This window comes from Equus przewalskii, chromosome 1 (genome assembly GCF_037783145.1).
Source record: "Equus przewalskii isolate Varuska chromosome 1, EquPr2, whole genome shotgun sequence".
Classification (NCBI taxonomy): domain Eukaryota; kingdom Metazoa; phylum Chordata; class Mammalia; order Perissodactyla; family Equidae; genus Equus; species Equus przewalskii.
In genome coordinates, this window is record NC_091831.1 from 154,881,889 (window position 1) to 154,905,784 (window position 23,896).

The window sequence follows — 23,896 nt, forward strand, 5'->3', positions numbered from 1 at the left end:
CCCTACCCCACCCTATTTTTCTTCAAAATACTTACTACTACTAGACATATATATTTGTCTGTTTGTTTATCATATGTCTTCTCCACTAGAATGTAAGCTCCATGAGGGGTGGAACCTAGCCTGCTTGTTCACTGTTATATTCCCAGGGCCAACACCACCATCTGGCACAAAGAAAGTACTCTGTGTGCATATGTTGAATGAATTACTAAAAATTTCACTCTATACTATGTAAAAATAATAATTAGTTGAAACAACTTTCACCTTCTGTCTTTAGTTCAATCTTTTCATAGTAGAGACTACCAGAATCCTTTATCCATAGATTAACCGATTATTATATTTATATACACACACACACACACACGTGTATATGTATGTTTTTAAGTCTATAGAATTCAAATATTTTTTCTTCTAGAAGATAACATTTATTGATAGTCTGTCTCCATTTCATATGGGAAAAATATTCATTTTTTCATAGGCTAAAACAGTTTTTTAAAGAACCAACAATGTCACATTTTTTTGAAGAGTGAAAGACTTTACATCATTAGAAAAATGCAAGTCAAAACCACAAAAAGATACTACTTTACAACCACTAGAATGGCTATAATAAAAATGACTGATGATAACAAGTGTTGAGAAGAATGTGGAGAAACCAGAACCCTTACACATTACTGTGGGAATGTAAACTGGTACAGTAACTCTGTAAAATAGTTTGGCAGTTTCTTAAAATGTTAAATATAGATACACCATACGACCTAGCAATTCCACTCCTACATATTTATTCATGAAAAATGAAAGCTTTTATGTCCACATAAAGACTTATATGCAAATGTTCATAACAACATTATTCACAATAGCCAAAAATGTGATAGACCCAAATGTTTATCAACTGGTAAATGGATAAACAAAATGTGGTATATCCATTTGGAATACTACTCAGCAACAAAAAGGAATAAAGTACTGTTACATGCTACAATATGTAGGAACGTCACGCTAAGTAAAAGCAGCCAAACACAAAAGACCACATATTACATGATTCCATTTACATGAAATGTCCATAAAAGTAAAATCTATAGAGGCAGAAAGCAGAGTAGTGGTTGCCTAGGGCTGGGGTGGGGGTGGGAATGACTACACATGGGCACAAGGTTTCTTTGGGGGGGTGTGTGTGACAGAAATGTCCTAAAATTTGATTTGGGTTGATGATTACACAATTCTTTTTATACTTAGAATCAGTGACTTATATATTTAAAACAGGTGGATTTTATGGTATGTAATTATACTTTAATAAAGCTTAAAAAAGTGAAGGAAACTATCAAAATTGTAATGGCAAATACTCATTACAAAGGATTTTTACACTACCAATTCCATTTTGCTTTATGCCTCATGCACTTGGTAGTAACTTCTTGGGCAATAATATAGGATAATCATTTTCCTGAAAGAGCATTTGACAGTGCTACTCAAATAGTTTAAAGCAATTGTTGAGGTTCATAGGCGTTTGTGAAGTGCCACTTGATAATATACAAAAAGAGAATAAGGTGAAATGGGATTGAGTGGTTGAAGACAGTGACTATAGAAAATAGAAAGAATAATCTCTTAATGAAAAAAGAATAAAAGGAAACCAAGGCCCTAAGAGAATAAAAGCAAGGGCTAGCAAATACTGAGAAGAGACCAAAATACTAATTTTACTTATAACTATCTTAACAATGGATATAGTATATATATTTTTTCTTAAATAAAGACAATACAGTCTTTATGCTATGGGTATATTCTTGAGAATGGAGAAAAAATGTGGCACGGAGAAGGAGCTGGAGAGATGAATTCCCTTTATATAATAGCTATCTCCTACCAGAAAGATGAAAAGGGATCTATTCATATAATTTACTACCATGGCTGCCAAATCAAGAGATTAAATAGCTCTAAGTGTTCAGATACTCCCTACCTACTCATAATGAGAAAAGCTCATCATACAGGAATGAAACATGTCTGGACTTTTGCCTCTAAGTTACAGCTCAAGATCAAATTAACTTAAACTTTTTTTTCACATGAATATACTAGAGTATATCAATTATTTACATCGTATTTAACTGTGCAATTTCATTACGCCAATTTCATTCCTCTTCTTGAAAAACAACCCATGCTTGTGTATAAAGAATTATAATTAATATTCCTGGTATCAATGATTCTCCTGTAATCACCACCACCAGAGTCACTGTCACTATTACAAAGGGTGTGTATGGTATTCCCCAAGAGTCTTGAGGCTGAAAACAGTTTATGACCACTATCTTATAATAATAAAATAAATAATAAAGAGGTTTTAGAATTTAAAACTTCAGCCTAATTTTTTTTTTAACTCAGAGAGATCAAGTCACTTGCCCAAAGACACTTAGCTAGTTTAGTGGCAGAGTGCAGGGCACAGAATCCCTGCCAGTCTATCACATCTTTGTTTTCATTAATTGAATCTAATTCATTCTCAACTAGAGTCAAGAGTTTCAATCCTTAATAGCCAGATAAGCCAAATAAGATGAGTACTAATTTTTCTGAGGAGATGACAAGAGAGGGACAAATGAACATAAACTATAAGGGAATCCTACTCTCACCCTATCAGGGTAACCTTTTCTTCTCTCTTCTAAGGCTCAACAGGGGATTTATAAGGCTTACAGACAAACCGTAGGTCTCTCCATGAGGCAGCTGCCACACAAAAAATGAAAGGGAAGGATGAACACAGACTTTTTCTTCAAGAATTTCAGTGAAGGGGAGAGGAATAGAAAGCACGATGAGATTTTCTAAGACAATCTTTAGGGTCTGGGGCTACTGACTCCTTCCTCCTAAATTCAAATACCATATTCTCAGTAACTGCTTTGGTATCTGTAGCACTTGTTTAATAATGGAATTTGGATCAGGTAAAAAACAAGGTGATAAGAGGGGAATTGAGAATGCCAAGGTTCATCTAAATGGGATCAGTGCTTACAATGGAATATTAAACACACTATTTACAAAGAATATTTTGTGAAGTGGAAGAAGGTTCAAAACATAATGCTATTATAAAAAGGATAGAAAACTGAATGTATAGTATAGTCCTGGTTTTTCAAAAGAGATCTCTCTCTCTCTATGTAATATATGTATACATATGATACATATATATGATCAATCCATTCAAAAGGGCTCTATCAAAACATTAACAGAATTTATTCGTTGCTAGGGGGATGACAGTTGACTTTTTTCTTCATTTACGTTTCTCTATTTTCTACAATGAACATGAATTATTTTCATCATCTAAAGAAATAAATATTTTAACTTAATGAGGTCACTGTCTTATAAAAATCAGCTAAATTATATAACTCCCTTATAGTAAAAAAGTGAAAAAGGTTAAATGCCAGCACACAAAGGTAACTTACATCATAGGATCCATTTTAACTTTTCCAAAATTAGGGCAACCTCATCTAATTTTCTCAATTCTCGCCTTCTCACTTCATTTGGGACTTAGCTCTCCCCCACACTTTTCTATCTTCGATTTCTCCCTTTGAACTGATTCCTCCCCTTCTGCTTTCCAACATGCTCAGGTTTCCCCTATCAACTCCTATACTCTTTCTCTACTTCTCTTTCCTGCCAAATTTCTACAATGAGTGCTTTTTAGTTTCCACTTTCTCTTTAACCCTTTACAACCTTGCTTTTATTCTGCCCTCTCATTTGAAAAAATTGCATCTTCAAGGTCACTTGAAGCTGTAACGGAGCCTTTATAGCACTGATGATGCTCACGAAGGTCAGCAAAGCCAACTCTAAAAGTCTTTGCTCATTCTTCACCACCATTTAGCTTTTTCATCACTTCATTACACCCCTCCACCCAATCATTCTGTTCACATGATAGAGCACTATCTTGACTCTCCTTGTTCCCTTACTCCCTTTTAGTTACTTGCCCTTCAACAACTCTTTTCTCTCTACACTAAAATTGATAAAATATGCTTTCATGGCTTCAGCTTTTTCTCTAGACCCACTCTCTCCTCTAACTTCTATGTCCTTGGCTTCTTGATCTGCCATTGCTAGGTCCAAGTCAACACATCCAAAACAAACCTCTTCAATCTCTTCCAATGTCAAACCAACTAGCTGCCCTTCCTAGCTACCACATTTTAAATTACTGACATCAAAGTTCTCTCAGAATAGAAACCTGGGAATTATTTTGATTCCTCTCTCCTTCCTTCCAAGCAATCACTAAGTCTTCCTGAATCTTCCTTCAAAATATTTCATAGATCCATTCTGATCCCCTTTCCATGTCAGAACTCTAGCTCACCACTTCAAGCCTAAATTACTGATTTTCCTGTGACCAAGTCTCTTTCTGTCCCCATAAATCATCCTTTAAAACCACTGCCTATAGTGTTGACGGCAAAATCACCAAATCCTCAGTAGTTTCCTAATGTTTACTACAAAATTTCCCAAATTATGTTTAGAGTATCCACATAGATTTTAATGGACGTTTTACTCTGTTTAAGTAAGCTTGGATATGCTGCATGTTAAGCCATTTCTTGGAAATTAATTAAATACATTAAAAAGGCTCTGAGAAGCCTGCAAAATTTTATTTAACTGTGATTCTCAAACTTAGCCATCATCCTACTTTTTTTTTTTTTAAGATTGGCACCTGAGCTAACAACTGTTGCCAATCTTTTTTCTTCTTCTTCTTCTTCTTCTTCCCAAATCCCCCCAGTACATAGTCGCATATTTCAGTTGTGGGTCCTTCTAGTTGTAGTACGTGGGACGCCGCCTCAGCATGGCCTGATGAGTGGTGCCATGTCCGTGCCCAGGATCCAAACAAGCAAAACCCTGGGCCGCCAAAGCAGAGTGCACGAACTTAACCACTCCGCCACGGGGCCGGCCCCCATCCTACATTTTTTTTTTTATTTTGACAGACGCATATAAAATTTGAAAGACGCAGATGATCCAAGGAACATACTTTGTGGAATTGATTTACTACATCAAGACTAAACTATTTGGGGTGGCGCAGCAGTTAAATTCGCACGTTCCACTTTGACGACTCGGCGTTCGCCAGTTTGGATCCCAGGTGTGACATGGCACCGCTTGGCAAGCCATGCTGTGGTAGACGTCCCGCATATAAAGGAGAGGAAGATGGGCACGGATGTTAGCTCAGGGCCAGTCTTCCTTAGCAAAAAGAGGAGGATTGGCAGCAGATGTTAGCTCAGGGCTAATCTCAAAAAAAAAAAAAAAAAAAAAAGAAAGCTGGACTTTATCAAAAGCTTACCATGTGCTAGCCATCGGCATTGTAGATATATCATAATATGCCCTTTTTATAGGTGAAGAAACTGAGACACAGAAAGATTACATAATTTGCACAAGGTCAAACAGCAAAAAAGTGTTGAGTCAGGATTGGAACCCAAGCATTCTGTCACCATTGCCTCCACTCTTAACGAATACACTAAACTGCCTCTCAATTAACACGAGAGATTAAGAGCGAATGTGTAGATAGACAATGCACGTTTCATCACTTTCTAGCTCATAGTTTTTGGCAGGTTATTTATTCTATTCTGAATCTTTTCTCAAATGTAAAATGGGAATATTGTTGTGAAGATCAAAATGGCATTACATGTAACATTACTGCTATTATCACTCACAATATTTATTAATATTGATACAAAATATAAATACAGTCAGCTCTCTGTACCCACAGATGCGAAACCCACAGGCACATAGGGCGAACTCTATTTGTTGTACTGCACCATTTTATATAAGGGACTTGAGCATCCGGGGATTTTGGTATCTGCGGGGGCTCCTAGAATCAATCCCCCACTGATAACCAGGGACAACTATCTGTATATCCAATTTTGGTATTTTGGAAGGCAAATTTGACAACACTGTAAAGTAAACTATGTCAGTCTCTTGTCACTTTTTACAGCGACCATATCATTTATCATCCAAACCAGGACATATTTGAGAGTGAAAGGAGATATTATTAAAAATTACGCTGGGCCAACAGGCATAAACCAGGTTTGTCCCAAGTAAATTAGGATGTCTGGGCACTCCGCCTCGGTTAAAATGTTTACTTTCCTAGATTGATTTTTCTATAAAAATTACCAACTACTCAACAATAAGATGGATCAAATTACTGATACACACAACAACATGAATAAGTATCAAATGCATTATGCTAAACGAGAAGCCAGACTCAAAGGCTACATACTATACAAACTTCATTTTTATGACCGTCTAGAAAAGGCAAAATTATAGAGAAAGAAAAATACCAATGGTTGCCAAAGTCTGGAGGAAGGGAGAAGTTAACTGCAAAGAGATAAGAGGGAACTTTTGCAATGAGGGATGTGTTCTATAACCTGACTGTGGTAGTGATTACAACTGCGTGTATGTCAAAACCAATGTAAATAATACATCAGTAGCCTGACTTAAAAAAACTGGGGTCCAGAGCACATGTCATTCTTGGCCTTTCAATAGCCTCCTTGGACACTCAGCATTCACTTGACAGAAGTGAGAAATACAGCTTCGCTGGGTCCACATCTGTTCTCTTTTCACTAGGAAATTGGTCCAACTTTCAGTCCTAGAAGTTCCAGAAATGTTCTTCAAAGCACCTGGCATATATACCTGTTTTAACTAGTAATTATTGAGGCCTGCCCTTCTGGCTTTCTCTTTGTTCTGCTCAGCCACGTAGGGTGAGTCTGGCCCTGAGGATGGGAGATGCCCTCAGCACCCTCTGTGTGCAATGATGTGAGGTGAGTGCTCCCACCTGGAGGCTGGTAGCAGTTAAAAGCTTAATCTGCAAAAGCCTCCAGGCTCCTCCTGCCTCTCCCAGCTCTCGGGAAAGCTTTCTGCTCACTATGCAGTAGGTATCACAACTCACTACCTGGGTAAAAAATTAAAGACTCATCCCATCTTAAAGGCTAGTGCAGCTAAAAGATTAGGTCAAACAGACCCATGTTCAAATCCCCAGCTTTCCCACTTCACTAGCTATGCGACCTTGGAAATAGCTGAGCCTCATTTTCCTCATCTATAAAAGTGAAGATGTTTGTGTATTTACCCTCCTCACTCCAAAAGAATAAGGAAACTTGCAGAAAATAAAATTGTTTTTTAAAAATACAGGAGGAAACTAGGATAAAGAGAATGGAGGATAAATAAATTAATTACCAAACTGTTAAAATTTAAGGAGAGAATATTTTGAGTGATCAAAGTGACTTCAAAGTAGTAGGCAAACTTTGGGGAAAGCAGAGGACTAACAATGGAACTTCACAGAGAGATCAAAGGAGTTAGTTTATAAGATGGCAAAAACTTAAGAAACTAACCACATTAAAGCTTTCACAAAAGGAAATAGGGAAAAGGGTAGAGACTCCTAAGCTCACTGTGAGCATCCTCAAACACAGAAAGTATACTTTGTAACATTAGGTCTCATTTTCTAAACCTGCGCTATTAATACTTCCTCCTGATGTTTCATTTTTATCGAAACAAAATGTTTCCCCTCCCTGAAATCTGCTTTTCCCTCCCTTCCATTTCATCACAGCCTCTGTGATCATAATGATTGAGTTCAAATCTTCCTCTCTGAAGCATTTCTTGATCCCTATCTTCAATGATCTCTTCCGAATTCAGCAACTTTTTATGGCACTTAGTTAATATTGCATAGTTTAGGACTTTAATAATCAACAAATAATTGAGGGCCTAAATGTAAGACATGACTGAGCATTAACTGATCCAGACGTATCCCCTCTTGCCAACTAGACTGCAAAACAGGGGCAGGGACTGCATTTCATACCTTTATATACACAACCTAAAAGGCAATTCAACTCCTCTTAGTTCATTTACATATATACAAAGACACAGACATAGATATAGATACGTTATGTATATCCTCCAGTGAGCAAACGAGTGTCATCACAATCAAAGTACTACTACTTTAAGGTTCATTTTCTAAACAATTAAAGGAAAGAAAGCATACGTATTCAATTCAACATGAATTTACTGAGCACATACTATGTATTGAGATGAACAAGAAGCACATGTCTTATTTCTCAGGAAGCTTACTGCCTAGTGGGGAAGAACGACAAGAAAGCCAACAAATATAAAGCAATAAGTGCTATAAAAGAGGAACAGACAGTACAGCTTGCTAAATAAGCAGCAGCAGTGCATCTAACTTGAGAGGCAGCAAAGCATCCAGGACTATATCTCAGGTCACACTAGATCTGAGTCTTGAAGACAAACAGGAAATCGTAAAAATGAAATGAAGGGAAGCTCTCTACTTAGGCATCCATGGTAAAAACTCTTATGTACTCAAAAATCAGAATCTAGAGCTTTCCTTATTTCCATATTTTCAGTTCTCCAGAAATGGTTGTTCAATTTGAGCATGAATAGAAAGCAAAAATAGATACAGACACAGATGGGGAACTTTATAATGGATAGATCAGGTTGGCAACATTCAAATCAGTAACCAATTTTAGCATCACAAAAAAGGGGACAACCAGACATTATACGCCTCCTGATGTGATACAACAGGAGATACTACACAGCACTACTGTTACAGAGTCTTGCCAAAAAAATTGAACCGTAACATAATCAAGCCTAAACTACCTGTTACCAACTACCAGTTTCAAGGAAATACAGAAGACAGAGATGAACCTGTTAAGCACTACCATGAGGATATAATCAGAAAAATCCAGAGAAGAGAAATTCCTTAGGACACAAAACTCAGTTTCCTCAACAAATACTTTGAAAGAAAAAAAAATGAGGAGGAACCTATATATTAAAAGAGACTGTACCAACTTAACACAATTTGTGGACACTGCTTAGATCCTAGTTTTTTTAAAAAACTGTTAAAATGTGTAAGAATCAGGGAAATTTGAATATTGACTGAATATGTGATATTAAGGAGTTATTATTCATCCAAACTATAACATGTAATAAACTGTACATATTTAAAATGTATTTATGTATAAACCCATACATATATATCCATTACCATAATCAAGATAAGGAGCCTATCCATCATCTCCACAAATTTCCTGTGTCCCTTTGTAATCCTCCCCAACCACTTGATCTGGTTTCTGTCACTATAGATTAGTTTGCATTTTCTAGAATTTTATATAAGTGGAATCATATAACATATGCTCTCTTTTTGGGGTGAAGGGGGGGTATGGTTTCTTTCATTCAACATAATTATTATGAGAATCATCCATGTTGTTACATGTATTAACAGCCCATTCCTTTTTATTGCAGAACTGTTTTCTATTGTGTGGATATACCACAATTTGTTTATCCATTAACCTGCTGATGGATATTTGGGTTGTTTCCAGTTTGGGCTGTTACCAATAAAGCTGCTACAAATAGCCATATACAAGTCTTAGCATGAACAGATACTTTCCATTTCTCTTAGGTAAATACCAGGATTGGAATGGCTGGGTCGTATGGTAGGTGTATGTTTAACTTTTTAAGAAAATTACCAAACTCTTAAAAGTTGTTCTACCATTTTATATTCCCAACAGCAGGCTATGAGAGCAAGGAATTATTATTTATGTATTTATTTTTTGAGGAAGACTAGCCCTGAGTTAACATCTGTTGCCAATCCTCGTCTTTTTGCTGAGGAAGACTGGCCCTGAGCTAACATCTATACCCATCTTCCTCCGCTTTATATGTGGGACGCCTACCACAGCATGGCTTGATGAGCTGTGCCATGTCCGCACCCAGGATCCAAACCAGCGAACCCCGAGCCACCAAAGCTGAATGTGTGCACTTAACCGCTGCTCCACCGGGCCGGCCCCAGGAATTATTATTAATCATTGTTAATTATTTCTAGTTAAATGGTATTATGGCTATGTCTTTTTTTTTTTTTTAAGATGAATGTTCTAGAGATATGTACATCATACAGATGAAGAGAGATGATGTTTAGGAGTTGCACAGAACTCAATAAAACAATTGAAAATCAATGAAAAAAGAAATGTTCTTAACTGTTGAAGATGGGTAATTGGAATGTTCATCATACCATCCTCTCTACTTTTCTCTATGATTAAAAATTCCCATAAGTTAAAAGAAATAGATAAGATACTAGACTACTTCAGTAAGCAAAGCTTATTTATGGGCTACATATATAGCAGGGTTCTGCAAGGATACAGTTAAAATGGCATGTCCTTGCTCTTTGGGCTTGAGGTAGTATTCCCTTTAATGACTGCAGATGCAGTCAACTTTGTCTCAATGAGAGGAATGTAAAGTCAGGGAAGGGTAAAAGGGACAAAAACAAAACAGATGCATGAAGACTATGTCCTGTTCCTCTCTCTCTCACTCCACATCCCTGGATTTAGGGGCAGAAGAAAGTGTGTTGCACAAAAGAAAAAAAAATCAGAAATAACCATGTATAAAAACACTCTCTCTCACTTTAGAATATTCTAACAAACACAATGAATGTTTCCACAGAGGTGAACTGCAAAGCTGGGGAACAGTAGAGAAAGCTTTTATTTTATGCTCCCTTCACATTAAATTTTGCATTTCATACAAGTATCACGTACTTTAAAAATAAATTAAATTAAAATGTTAAATCAATAATAATACAACCACCAACAATATTCTGGTGCTTTACCTCTCGTGAAGTTTAGTTTCATATGCTGCATTTTGTCATTAACATTACATTTTCCTACATATTAAAAAGTCTTTTTGAAAATTATTTAAATGAATTCATTTTATCACATGGATGCTGTTTATTTTTATTACATAAAATACTTTGATGAACATCCATATATAGAAATATTATACATATCTGATTATTTCCTTTGGATAAGCATATTACTGGGTTAAAACATATGATTATAGAGCTCTTGAAATATATGGTAAAAACCCTTTCATGTAATGTGACTGGGAGAGGTGGTTGGCCAAAAAAAATCATTTAAAATGAGGATTTATTTAAAAAAAGGAGAGAGATGTACATGCGTACCTTAAACATCTTAATTTAAAATCTAAAAATAATGCATATGCATCATCTATAATTTCTCTTTTGGGTTTCTTTAAAGTGGCTCAAGAACTTAATGATATTCAGCAAAGCATTATAGGTGCAAAATCCTAAATGGTTATAGTTTTACTCCATTTATCTTTAGCTCTCTAACCTATATCGGATTTGATAAAGTTTTTGAGTCACTTGCCTTCAACCAGTCTCTCCAAAGCATTCCAATTAGTTTTCACAGAAACAATGTTTTTAAACTATTTTAAATTGTTATATTTACTAAATTGGGTAACTACATAAGTTTGGCAAATGTGGCAGAGATGGACAGCTGCCCCAAAGATCCAGACTTGTGCCAACAGAGGTAGGGGATGACCACTGTCAGCACCCTTGATAACAGAAGATTCTGTATTATCAATTTTTCACCTTTGAAAATTTGACAGACAATAAATACCATGTTTTAGTTTGCTTTTGAAAGATTTAACATGAAATTGTACTTTTCTTATATGATTAAACTGAAAGGACTAAGCGGTATGTTGTAACAGGGAAACACAAATCCTGGAGTCAGACTTTCTGAGTTTGAGTCCTGCTTTAACCATTTACTAGTTACATGATCTTAGGGAAGTTACCTAACCTGCTATTTTCAGAATAGTGTTGTGAGGATTAAATAAAATAATCCATTTACCACAATGTGTGGCACATGGTTAAACACTCTGTAGCTATCATTAAGCTATACAGAAACATCACTAATGAAACAAGTAAACCTTTGGTGTAAGAAACATGATTCATGGTGTCAGCACATTTTAATACCAGTTCCTAAACTTATTATGTGTTCTTCCATATGCACACATGTAGCAGAGGGGGGGAAAGACTGAAGGGATAAAAGTTCTTTTTAAAGAGTGGTATGCCAGTTTAATCCTTTTTTTTTTCCTGTTTATTTTTCTACAGTATTAAGATTGAATCATTTCTTTGGCTTATTTTTCTGTATCAGTGTTCTACAGTAAAAAATTTTAATTAATAAAAGAAAACTTTTTTTAACATAGGAGGATGACACATTAATAGGAAATGACAAAGTTTCTTAAGCCTTGAAACAAATTCTTAAGTGATGTAAAGGAATACAAAATAATTGTAAAATTATAAAACTCAGTGACCTGAATCATTTTAAGGTAGAAGAATTCTTGGTGTTACATACAGCTACATCACAGCAACTAGTAGTTTCCTCCGTCATTCCTCCTCATCCCCTTAACATTCCCAACCTTTCCTATTGCAAAATTCTCACCACCACCACAAAGTTGATATTGGGAGAAACATAAACCAGCAATTATAATACAGTATGTTAAGCAAGGCAATATCTAAGCTCTTACGGGAAAAAAAATTGCTCTTCGAGTTAAACTATGAAATAGAAGATAGTGGTTTAGAGCAAAGATATTTAGAGAGTCATTTTACAGAGTAATAGTTTCTAGTCCAGTAGGTCTTGCCCAGTGATTCTCAATGAGTGCTTCACTAAATTTTAATCAACGTGCAAAATTTATTTTCATAACTATTACAAGGTGTTCAAAAATGTTGGGCTGAACAGATTATGTGACCCAGTGAAGCGCATGTACAATTTATCATAAGAACTAAAAACAACTGTACTTCAAAGTTAAGCCAGATTCAGAAAAAGATTACACGATTCCCTAACTCTGACATTCCTTTCACAGGTCTATTTGGGCAGGGGCAGGGGCAGGGGCGATGGGGGGGGAGGGGGGGGTTTGCCGGGAGAGGAGAGAGTTACAAAGACGGCAAATACTTGTACTCAAAAAGTGACAAAGTTAATGGTATGTTAACTGTGCCTTTTATACTTATATAAGACGCTATTACACTGGTAAAGTGATACATTCTATTGACTTGTTTAGTTTTGTTTGGAGGCTTTTAATCTTTCTAGATTCTAATCTGATTGAAGGTTAACATTTTGAAAGAATGTGTCAGTTAGACAGGGCAATGGATGCAGGGGAGGAGGTGAACAAGAATGGAGAAGAAGAAGAGAAAGAGCAGCAGAGAAAACAAATAAAAGCAGTGCTTACTCATGCCCTGTCCAGGGCAAGAGTGTCCCGTCAGGTTACCTGGATTGTCTAGTATACTTGCTCGGTTTATTCCTTTTTTTTAAAAAAATTTTTTTATATCTTTATTTATTTATTTTTTAAGGATTTTATTTTTCTTTTTTCTCGCCAAAGCCCCCCGGTACATAGTTGTGTATTTTTTTTTTTAAAGATTTTATTTTTTCCTTTTTCTCCCCAAAGCCCCCCGGTAAATAGTTGTATATTCTTCGTTGTGGGTCCTTCTAGTTGTGGCATGTGGGACGTGGTTTGATGAGCAGTGCCATGTCCGTGCACAGGATTCGAACCAACGAAACACTGGGCCGCCTGCAGCGGAGCGTGCGAACTTAACCACTCGGCCACGGGGCCAGCCCCTCGATTTATTCTTATTGAGAAAATGGATTTACCAAGTTCTCAGAGCCTGATATCATAAATTATTCAAAATCATAAAACTAAGTCTTCTTATTGTGATTCCATGTTCAGAACAACTCAAAACCGCTAGTACCTGGAATAAACCCAGAGGGCTTTGTTGCTGAACGTTGTTGAATGCTGAGTGTTGCTGAATGATGATTCATCCCACCACCTTCTGCTAATTCAGTTTCCCATGGAAAGCTGGTTTGAGAAATAATGCTAAACTCAGAAAGGCAGGTCAAGCATGAGAATATAGGTTTCTGGAGATTCAGTGGATACAATATGATGATACATCATTTCAATCAATTAGACCAAACTGAATTCCAACTCTCTTATGACTAAGTCACCCTGAAATAAAAATTACAAAATTAATGCTAAGTGGGAATTACCATTCCCACCACCTCTTCCTCAATTTTAATAATTAAGTCCATTGAGTATACTATACTAAAGAATTGGGATTAATAATGGGAAAAGAAAAATAGCTAAATTTTGAGAGCTAGGTGGCTGTTTATCATTACCTTATGAGTAGTTCTGGATCTACAGACTTAATTTTTTCAGTGACCTTAGGCCTTACACTGGAAAAGGGAGGGGGCGGGGAGGGGGGAGCACAAGGTGCAGAACAGTATGCTACCACTTAGGTAAAAACAAAATGTGTATGTGAGTGACTGCTTGTATATTCACTCAATCTTTGGAAGGATACATAAGAAACTGGGGACACAAGTCACAGCTGGACAGAGGATGTATGTGGCTTGGAGATGAGGTGGGAGGCAGACTTTTCCCTTTTAGATTTTTTGAATTTTGTATCAAATGCAAGTATTATGTTTTAACTAAATTAAAACATATTAATAATATAATAAGCATTTCTTCTTAAATGGCTAAACACCTGAATCTTTAAGAAGACTAGGGTCTCTTAAGACAAGTAGATGACTATCTTAGCATGTTCTGGCAAATATCCCTTCCTCTCTCTGTTAGAATATTTTAGTATTTTTCTGGAAATATTCACAAGGAAGAAAAATACTCTAATCCTTTCTAATTGTCTTCTTAAACTCAGAAATGGAAATATATACATACACACACACACACATATAAAACATGTCACCTTAAGGATTCTTTTTGACCCCTTGTTTAGCTGCTAAAGGTATTTCTGATGCTTTCAGGATAGATTCTCTATATATGAAAGGATATACCAATAAGACATACAACTCTCAAAAAGACAGGCTAATATCAACTAATTTTAACATTCTATCTTCATAATTTGAACTAAGGTTACCAATCTCTAACACTTGTGCCTAATTTTTGTAGTACCTGAAGTGAGAGGGGTGAAGTATACCCTAAGATGTTGAAAATAAGGGGAGACTGCCATTTGAGAACTAAACAAAGAAATCAACAAAAGATGATGCTAGAGTGCTTTTATAACAATGGTTCCTAACCCTTCTTGTACTCCCATGCTTATGAGGATTACTACACATCCCTATCAGTTACAGCGGTTTGTTACCACTCTGTCTCCTGGACTGCAATCAGTATATACGTTGAAGTTTGAAAATGCCCCCCTTCTCTTAGGAAACACTCCCCTCTCCAGTAGAGGACTCATACACTGCCTTAAGGAGGTATAATGACTCCCAGGTCCAAGATTTAAGCCAAATTTAACATATTAACCCTATTTTTTTAAAAAATCGCTTATCTCAATGTTTCGTCTAAACTCTGGACTCATATCTCCAACTGTCTAAGAATCAGCTCCACATGGATGTCTAACAGTCAGCTATTCCTGAACTTAACATACTGAAAACAGAACCCTTAATATCCACCCCCTCAAATCTGCTCCCCCCAACTGTTCCTAAGTCAGTAAAAAGAACCATCATCCTCCCAGTTGCTCAAGCCCCAAACAAAGGATTCATCCTTGATTTATCTTTTCCTAAATTCCCTACATCTAATCCATTGACTCTGGCTTTATAAGATATTCCCAAACTTTTTCTCTCCATTTCCATTACTACCATCGTAGACCAAATTACTCCATCTCTCCCTTGGAGTATAATATCAGTTTCCTCCTAAATGCTCCAGCCACATTGGCCTTCTGTCCTTAAACATGTCAAGCTCATTTCCATTTTGTGGTCAAGTCATTCCTTCTGTTTAAAATATTCCTCCCACATATTCTCAGGGCTGCTGCTTCTCAGCTCAAATGTCACTCCCGAGAGGATTTCCCTGACCACCAAATCAAGAATAACCCCACCCTCACTTCCACTTATTCTCTACAGCAGTACCTTGCATTTTTTTCCCTCCACAGCATTTATCACTATCTGAAATTAGTTTATTTGCTTATTGTCTGTCCTCCCACTAGACTGAGAGCTCCATGAGAGCAGGAACCATATGCATTGTATCTAGAATAGTGCCTGGCATATGGTGGGTGCTTAATAAATAGCTGATGAATGAAGGAACATACTTAAAGAAACACTATGTCAACTGTGAAAGATAATGGTCAGCTAGGAGAGGATAGTGACAAAATATTCAAAACATCAAAGGAAGAGTGCCCAACTGTGGTAAACCTTAAAACTGTGCCATGAGGGGCTGGCTCACGTAGCAGAGTGGTTAAGTTTGTGCGTTCCGCTTCGGCGGCCCAGGGTTTCCCAGGTTCAGATCCTGGGCATGGACATGGCATCGCTCATCAAGCCATGCTGAGGCGGCATCCCACATGCCACAAACTAGAAGGACTCACAACTAAAAATACACAACTATGTACTGGGGAGCTTTGGGGCGAAAAAGAAAAAAATAAGATCTTTAAAAAAAACAAACAAAACTGTGCCATGATATTCCAGCTCTCCTTTCAGATATAGGTTTCTATTTGCACATCATCTTGAAGTTAGGCACGGTCATGTGACTTGCTCTGAACAATGAAATATAAATAGAAATCTTTAAGAGCCACTTTGTGTAATTCCCTATTACTTTCCTTTTATCATGGCAACCAGCACAGGCCAGAGGTGAAGGTTCCATCTGTCCACATTCCTGAGCAAGGACAATAGAGCAGAGCCCCCAGACAATTCACATGTAACATGAATTGAGGAGAAATAAACCTTTGTTATTTTAAGCCACTGAAATTTGGTAGTTACTTGTTACTGCAAAATAACCTAGCCCATCCAGACTGACAAATCAAGCAATCTTGAGGGCACAGAATGATGCAGTCAGTCTCACTAAGCAATCAACTGACGCCACTAAACATACACACATAATTTCCTTCTGACTACTTAGGTTCCAAATAGGTCAGCCAACAAAGAGAGAAAAAATTGCTTATATCGAGTTTTAAAGATTCTTGTCCCTGACATTTTTCAGTAAATTAATTCATCCAAATAATGAATGCCATCCTATACAGGCTTCTTGAGAAATAGTCTGACAAGCTTTCCTTATCTGGAAACATACTTTCTAGGTGAGAATAAGTGTGCTTTTCGTTTCATTATTATCTATACCAACTATTCAATAATTAAATAGTTATTGAGTCCAAGTCACTGTTGGAGAAACAGACTAGAAAGGTAGACTGGCTAAAATGCAGAAGTCCGTGAATGCCGGGTCAGGAATCTGGGCTTTATTTTGTAGACAAAATAGACTTACTGAGAAACTCTGCATAGGAATCATATGACTAAACACCATTCTTGAAGATTATTTGGTATGACAGTTGCAGAATTAGGATGACTGAAATAGGAAGACCAAGAGTACAAGTTTCCAAATGATGTGCCATGAATCCTCCATAGATGAAAAGCCAAACTTTAAATCATATGATTTATTTATAATCAATACATATTTACTTATTATACAACACTAAACATACTGTTAATTATGATACTAAGTGGTATAGGGAATAGGCAGGGCACAGGTTTCTGCAAATAAGAGTAAAAGGCAACAAGCCCACAGCTAACATCACACTCAACGGTGAAAAGCTGAAAGCTTTTCCTCTAAGATCAGGTAAAAGACTAGGATGTCTCCTCTCACCATTTTTATTCAACATAGTATTGGAAGTCCTACCTAGAGCAATTAGGCAAGAAAAAGAAATAAAAGGCATCCAAATTGGAAAGGAAGAAATAAAAATGCCACTGTTTGCAGATGACATATTATATACAGAAAATCCTAAAGACTTCATCAAAAAACTGTTAAAATTAGTGAACAAATTCAATAAAGTTGCAGGATACAAAATCAACATGCAAAAATCTGTTGTGTTTCTTTATGCTAATAATGAATGATCAGGAAAAGAAATTAAGAAAACAAGCCATTTACAACTGCATCAAAAAGAATAAAATACCTAGGAATAAATTTAACCAAGGAGGTAAAAGACCTGTATATTGAAAACTACAAGATATAAATGAAAGAAATTGAAGACGACACAAATAAATGGAAAGATATTCTGTGCTCATGGATTGAAAGAATATTGTTAAAATGTCCATACAACCCAAAACAATATACAGATTCAATGCAATCCCTATAAAAATTCCAATGGTATTTGGAACCATTGGAAACAGAACAAACAATCCTAAAATAGCCAAAGCAATTCTGAGAAAGAACAAAGCTGGAAGCATCAGGCTTGTTGATTTCAAATTATATTACAAAGTTACAGTAATTAAAACAGTACAGTATTGGCATAAAAACAGACACATAGATCAATGGAACAGAAGAGAGACCAGAAATAAATCCACACATATATGGTCAATTAATTTACAACAAAGGAGCCAAGAATATGCAATGGGGAAAGGATAGTCTCTTCAATAAATGGTGTTGGGAAAATTGGGAAGCCACATGCAAAAGAATGAAACCGGACCACTATCTTACACCATGCACAAAAATTAACTCAAAATGGATTAAAAACTTGAACATAAAACCTGAAACCATAAAACTCCTAGAAGAAAACATAGGCAGGAAGCTCTTTGAAACAGGTCATGGCCTGTGATTTTTAAATCTGACACCAGGAGCAAAAGCAAGAAAAGCAAAAATAAACAAATGGGGCTACATCAAACTAAAAAGCTTCTGCACAGCAAATAAAGGCATTAACAAAATGAAAAGGCAATCTACTGACTGGGAAAAAATAATTGCAAATCATATATCTGATAAGGGGCTAACATCCAAAATATATAAAGAATTTATACAACTCAATGGCAAAAACACCAATCTGATTTTAAAATGGGCAGAAGGTCTCAACAGACATTTTTCCAAAGAAGACACACAGATGGCCAACAGGTACATGAAAAGATGCTCAACATCATTAACCATCAGGGACATGCGAATCAAAACCACAATGAGATATCACCTCACATCTGTTAGAACGGCTATTATCAAAAAGAGAAAAAATAGGAGCTGGCCCCCTGGCACACTCCACCACTGCGGCTGAGGTTCAGTTTCCGGGCACGGACCTATACCACTTGTCGGTGGCCATGCTGTAGCAGCGACCTGCATACAAAATAGAGGAAGATTGGCACAGATGTTAGCTCACGGTCAATCTTCCTCAAGCAAAAAGAGGAAGATTGGCAACTTGGCAACAGATGTTAGCTCAGGGTGAATCTTCCTCAGCCAAAAAAGAAGAAATAACAAGTACTGGCAAGGATGTGGAGAAAAGGAAACCCTTGTACCCTGTGGGTGGGAAATGTTGCAATTGATGCAACCACTATGGAAAATAATATGGACGTTCCTCAAAAAATTAAAAGTAGGACTACCATATGATCCAGCAATTCCACTTCTGGATATTTATCCAAAGAAAACAAAAACACTAATTCAAAAAGATATACGCACCTTCATGTTCACTGTAGCATTATTTACCACAGCAGACATGGAAACAACTTAAGTGTCCACCAATGACTGGAAAGAAACAAATTGTGAGATACACACACACACACAAAAACACAAAATGGAATATTATTCAGCCACAAAAAAGAATGAAATATCGCCATTTGCGATGGGTGGGCCTGAAGGACATTACACTAAGTGAAATAAGTCAGACAGAGAAAGGCAAATACTGTATGATCTCTCTTTTATGTGAGATCTAAAATAAATAAATAAATAAACCCCCAGCTCATGGATTTAGAGAATAGATTGGTAGATTGGTGGTTGCAAGAGACAGGGGATGGGGAGGGCAGTGGGAGAAATGGGTGAACTGGGTTTTTACTTTTTTTCTAGTTTAAATAAATCGAATAAAAACAAAAAAAAAAAAAAGAAGAAAAGGCACACTGAAAAGTCAAGCTGGTACTAAAGTAAGATCTGCTGACGGACAAAACTACTTTGTGAGTATAAGCGGCAGTTAGGGCAGTAACTACTTAGCAGTTCTGAAAGGCACCCAAGTGAACAATGGACACTTACTACCACTAGGAAGTATTTTTATATTGTAGGAATGACTGGGCTGTAATCAGGTTGGTTTCTATCCTGAGTTCTTTCAAGGTACTCAGAGCATCTGCAAAAAGCTTGTCTTTCCTCAACAAGAACCCATTCCTTCATTCTTTCACTCATTCAACAAATATTAAGCACATGTGACAGGCTAATTACCATTCTGGGCACTGGGGAAATATCAGGAGGAAAACAAAGGTCCCTGCCCTCCTGGTGCTTATATTCTAGTGGCACTTAGATTCCATTCTATAATTCCTACCCCAATCCTACTATATGGAAGCAGCTTTTACAAATCCCTGTAGAAGAAATTTGTCTATGCCTAATTCACACTAAGAATTGAAAGACCAACTAACAGTCTCCCCAGAGGTAATTAATCTTGAAAAGTACATACTTCACAGATTCACAGACTCTTAAATTGGAAATGACCTAGGAGATAATTTCAATTTACAGATGAGATTAAGGGATTTTCCCAAGAACACTCAGTTACTAGTAGGAGAGCCAGGCTTAGAACTATGACTTCCATTGTTAATGCCTTTCCCATATAAGACCAAGCTGCCTGTTTTAAGATTATACTAGCAAGAAGAAGAGATGCTAGCAAGGACATTCATGATCCATACATAGGTGGTACGTTCCTGGGTGACTTGGTCAAGGCAAAAAGAGTTTCAGGCAATGTGTAAAACTGAAGGAGAGAGAGGTGGTCATAGGGAGGCAAAGTGGGAGGACCTTTCAGAAGACCCTTTCTCCCATCTCTACCCCATGATGTCCCAAGGAAACAGAAAATTTCTCCAAAGTTGGTGTATATTAGCTATTAGTGAGAAGATACTTGGAGATGAACACAAAGTAGTAAACACAGCATTTGAATCCAGCCAAGTCAATTTATATCCTATTCAATTTGAAAAGTGCATGCTCCCACTGAAACTACCATGTGTATTTGGTTTAAGAGTTTTTAAAAAAATTTACTTTCCTAAATACATTTTCCAGAAAGCACTAAATTAACTGATATAAATCAATAACCATAATGATTGATAACACAGCAATGTAATATTGACTGTGTGATGTTATGAGGCATCCCATCACTGGGCAAGCATTTTTAAAAGATAATTCCTCCTTCTCCCAAAAAAAGAGTCATATTCACTTCTTGCTTATAAACTGTAGCAATCTATACATTTAGGAAATCCAACCTAGTCCTTTAATCTCTCAAAATACACACTCATGACCAACAAACTTGAGCCTTATTTAGTAATCTAATAGAAAATACATTTAAAAAAACCTTTCCAAGAAGGGGAAAAGGGAAGCCTGGCTAAGAAAGAAATGAAAAATAAGCTTAGTACAAAAACCAAAAAAAAAAAAGAAAGAAAGAAAAGGACGATTAATCATAGGAGTTTGGGGAAGAATGTAAGCTGATAGGCATCCAGGGGCCTCATTAAAATCTCATTAGGTGTCTCTGTGAATGGCAGTTTACATACCTAAAATGAAAATTATTATGAGAATCCCAATTTATTTCAGTAGCTCCACCCTTCTTTTAGCTTCCCAGATTTAAAACCTTGGAGATAACATAGACTTTGCCCCCCATTGTCTTCTACAGTTAGTCAGTCATCATATTCTAATATTTCTTCCTTCAGAATTTCCCTTTTGAATGCAAAGCAAAATTCCCAATTTCAAAAGGACACACAGAAAAAACAAAGAACACTCTGACCATTAAAACGAATATTTTTCAAAGAATGAGAAATACTCATGATACGCTGAGTCAAAAAAAAGCCCACAAAAAGACAAAAAACAAAAAACCCCATAGGGAGAAAAATGAATGCGCCTAGTTTTAAAAAAAAGGAAAATAGTTATCAGCACAAAAAATGTCTTGAAAGGAACTACCATATGAAAACGTTAACAGTTGTTCTTTCTGCTTGGGGAGGGTGTTTATAATCCCCCCCCACACACACTTTCTTTATATTTCTTGAATTTCCTACAGTGAACATGCATGATTTTCAAACTTGGAAAAAATACCATGTAAATAATTGTCTCATTTTACCGCTACCTGTCCATTCTCAGTGCTCGCATACTCTCTCCTTACAGCCTCTCCCTTCCCCTAGCACTCCAACAACAGCCTCCTTCTTGAGGGCTCTAAGCCAGCATCTCCCCAACTTTAATATTGTTTGTAGTTATGATCTTAAAATTTATCATTCATATTTATCTACAGCACATGGAAGCAGAGGCCGGCCGTATAAACAATCAACTTGAAACAGGGTTTCTCAACCCTGGCACCACTGACATTTGGGGTAATTATTTCTTATGGAGGGCTGTCCTGCTCTAGGATGTTTAGCAGCATTCCCGGCCCCTATCCACTAGATGCCAGTAGCGCCTCCCTCAGTCTCTAGTTGTGACACTGGCAAATGTCCCTGAGGGGGGCAAATTTACTTCCAGTTGAGAACCACTGATTTAAAAGTTCTGAGGCTGGCTTGGTGGTGCAGTGGTTAAGTTCGCACGTTCCGCTTTGTCAGCCCGGGATTCGCTGGTTCCGATCCCAGGTGTGGACCTATGCACTGCTTGTGAAGCCATGCTGTGGAAGGCGTCCCACATATAAAGTAGAGGAAGATGGGCACAGACAGTAGCTCAGGGCCAGTCTTCCTCAGCAAAAAGAGGAGGATTGGTGGCAGATGTTAGCTCAGAGCTGGTCTTCTTCAAAAAAAAAAAATAAATAAATTAAATTAAAAAATTTAAAATAAATAAAAATTCTAAAACTCCCCAAATCATATCTGTCTCTGCTCATATACATATATATCAGAAACTAAACTTCTTTGACATGTGTCTTATACAACACTCCTCACAGTCTTACCCGTAAAATCTTATTTTTCTCAATAGGAACTTTCTAAAAAGACCAGACTTACTGTTGCCTAGAAAATCCATCTTCATTCTCAATTCCAAGTCTTTGAACACAGTTTCCTCACTAAAATTCCCCATTCATACTTCTATTCAAAGGCCTACACCCATCCCTCAATTGTCAGTTCTTTGCAGAAGCTTATGGATCCACTCAGTTCAGCATACACCCACTGTACTAATGAAGAGTATCATATACATGTATATTTTTGTTAATCTCATATCCCAAACTAGACTAACCTTCCTAAGCCCTGTTGCCCTGGCCCATTTCTTTTGTACAGCCAACTGGGCCTAACCCTGTGCTGGGCATAGAGGCAACCAAAAGCTTAATAACTGATGAACGAAATTTAAATACTCTGCTGTAAATAAGTGTAAACTGCTGATTTCTTACTAAATGGTTTTGCTTTAGTGTCATGGAGCTATTAGTTAAGTGTCATCATTTCAAGTACAGAGTAAGGGGTCGATACGTTTTCAGGGTGAAAACATTAATATATAATAGTACATTTTAAGGAATACATAGGTTTTGAATTGTTCTCTACACTTTCAAGTAACGATACAAGGGAATTAAAACTATAAACTACAACACAAGCATGAACTTTATGAACTCCATTTATCTTAAAATGTCCAATGGATTGTTTTGCTTAGTGTACAAAACTTAAGTACGGCCAACAAGAGCAGACAACCTGATCTAACAGTGTGTGAATGTGTGTGTACACAAACACACTTCACACATATATTATATCCCCAGGGGAGAAAAGTAAATTAAATGAAAGCACTTGGTAAACTAAAAAGAGCCATGAACTAAGAAGGCAGAATAGCATAGTTCAAAGCATGGAGCCAGTCTGCTTGGGTCCAAATTATATTATCTGGGTAACCTTGTACATGTCACTTAACTTCTCTGTGCCTCAGTTTCCTCCGTGCCAAATGGGGATAATAATAGTATCTGTCCCAAAGCAAAGCTCTCAAAACAGTGCTTAGCATACAGAAAGCACAAAATAAATACTAACCATCGTTATGATTACAAAGTTAGTTACTGGCCAAGTAAAACCCTCAATGTATAAAGTTCTGATTCAAGTTTGAAGCTGATTTAAAACAAAAAAGCAGGATAAACTATTTACACAAGTTTAAGCTATTAGGTGGACTAGATTCTCAGAATTTTTGCCAGCGCCAAACTGGTGATTATTACAGAATTTCTGTTACAGTTCTTTTTTTTTTAATCTGCAAAGAAATTGACATAGACCTTCTGTTTTCAAGGAGCTTTACAAACCACAAG

General features: G+C 36.7%; 1 protein-coding gene across 3 annotated transcripts in view; it reads right to left on the reverse strand.

The window, feature by feature from the left end:
- The window catches only part of KATNBL1 (katanin regulatory subunit B1 like 1), a 45,261-nt gene that overhangs the window by 20,610 nt on the left and 755 nt on the right, over positions 1-23,896 (reverse strand). The window contains exons 1-2 of one of the 3 annotated variants that reach the window (XM_070584536.1): positions 22,165-22,422; positions 19,165-19,230 (exon numbers count right to left, since the gene is read on the reverse strand). The exons of 1 other annotated variant lie outside the window; for it this stretch is intronic. The gene's annotated coding sequence lies outside the window, so the exon portion shown is untranslated. Of the gene's footprint in view, positions 1-19,164; positions 19,231-22,164; positions 22,426-23,896 lie in introns of those variants that run through there. One more of the 3 variants, XM_070584522.1, reaches the window with a different exon arrangement.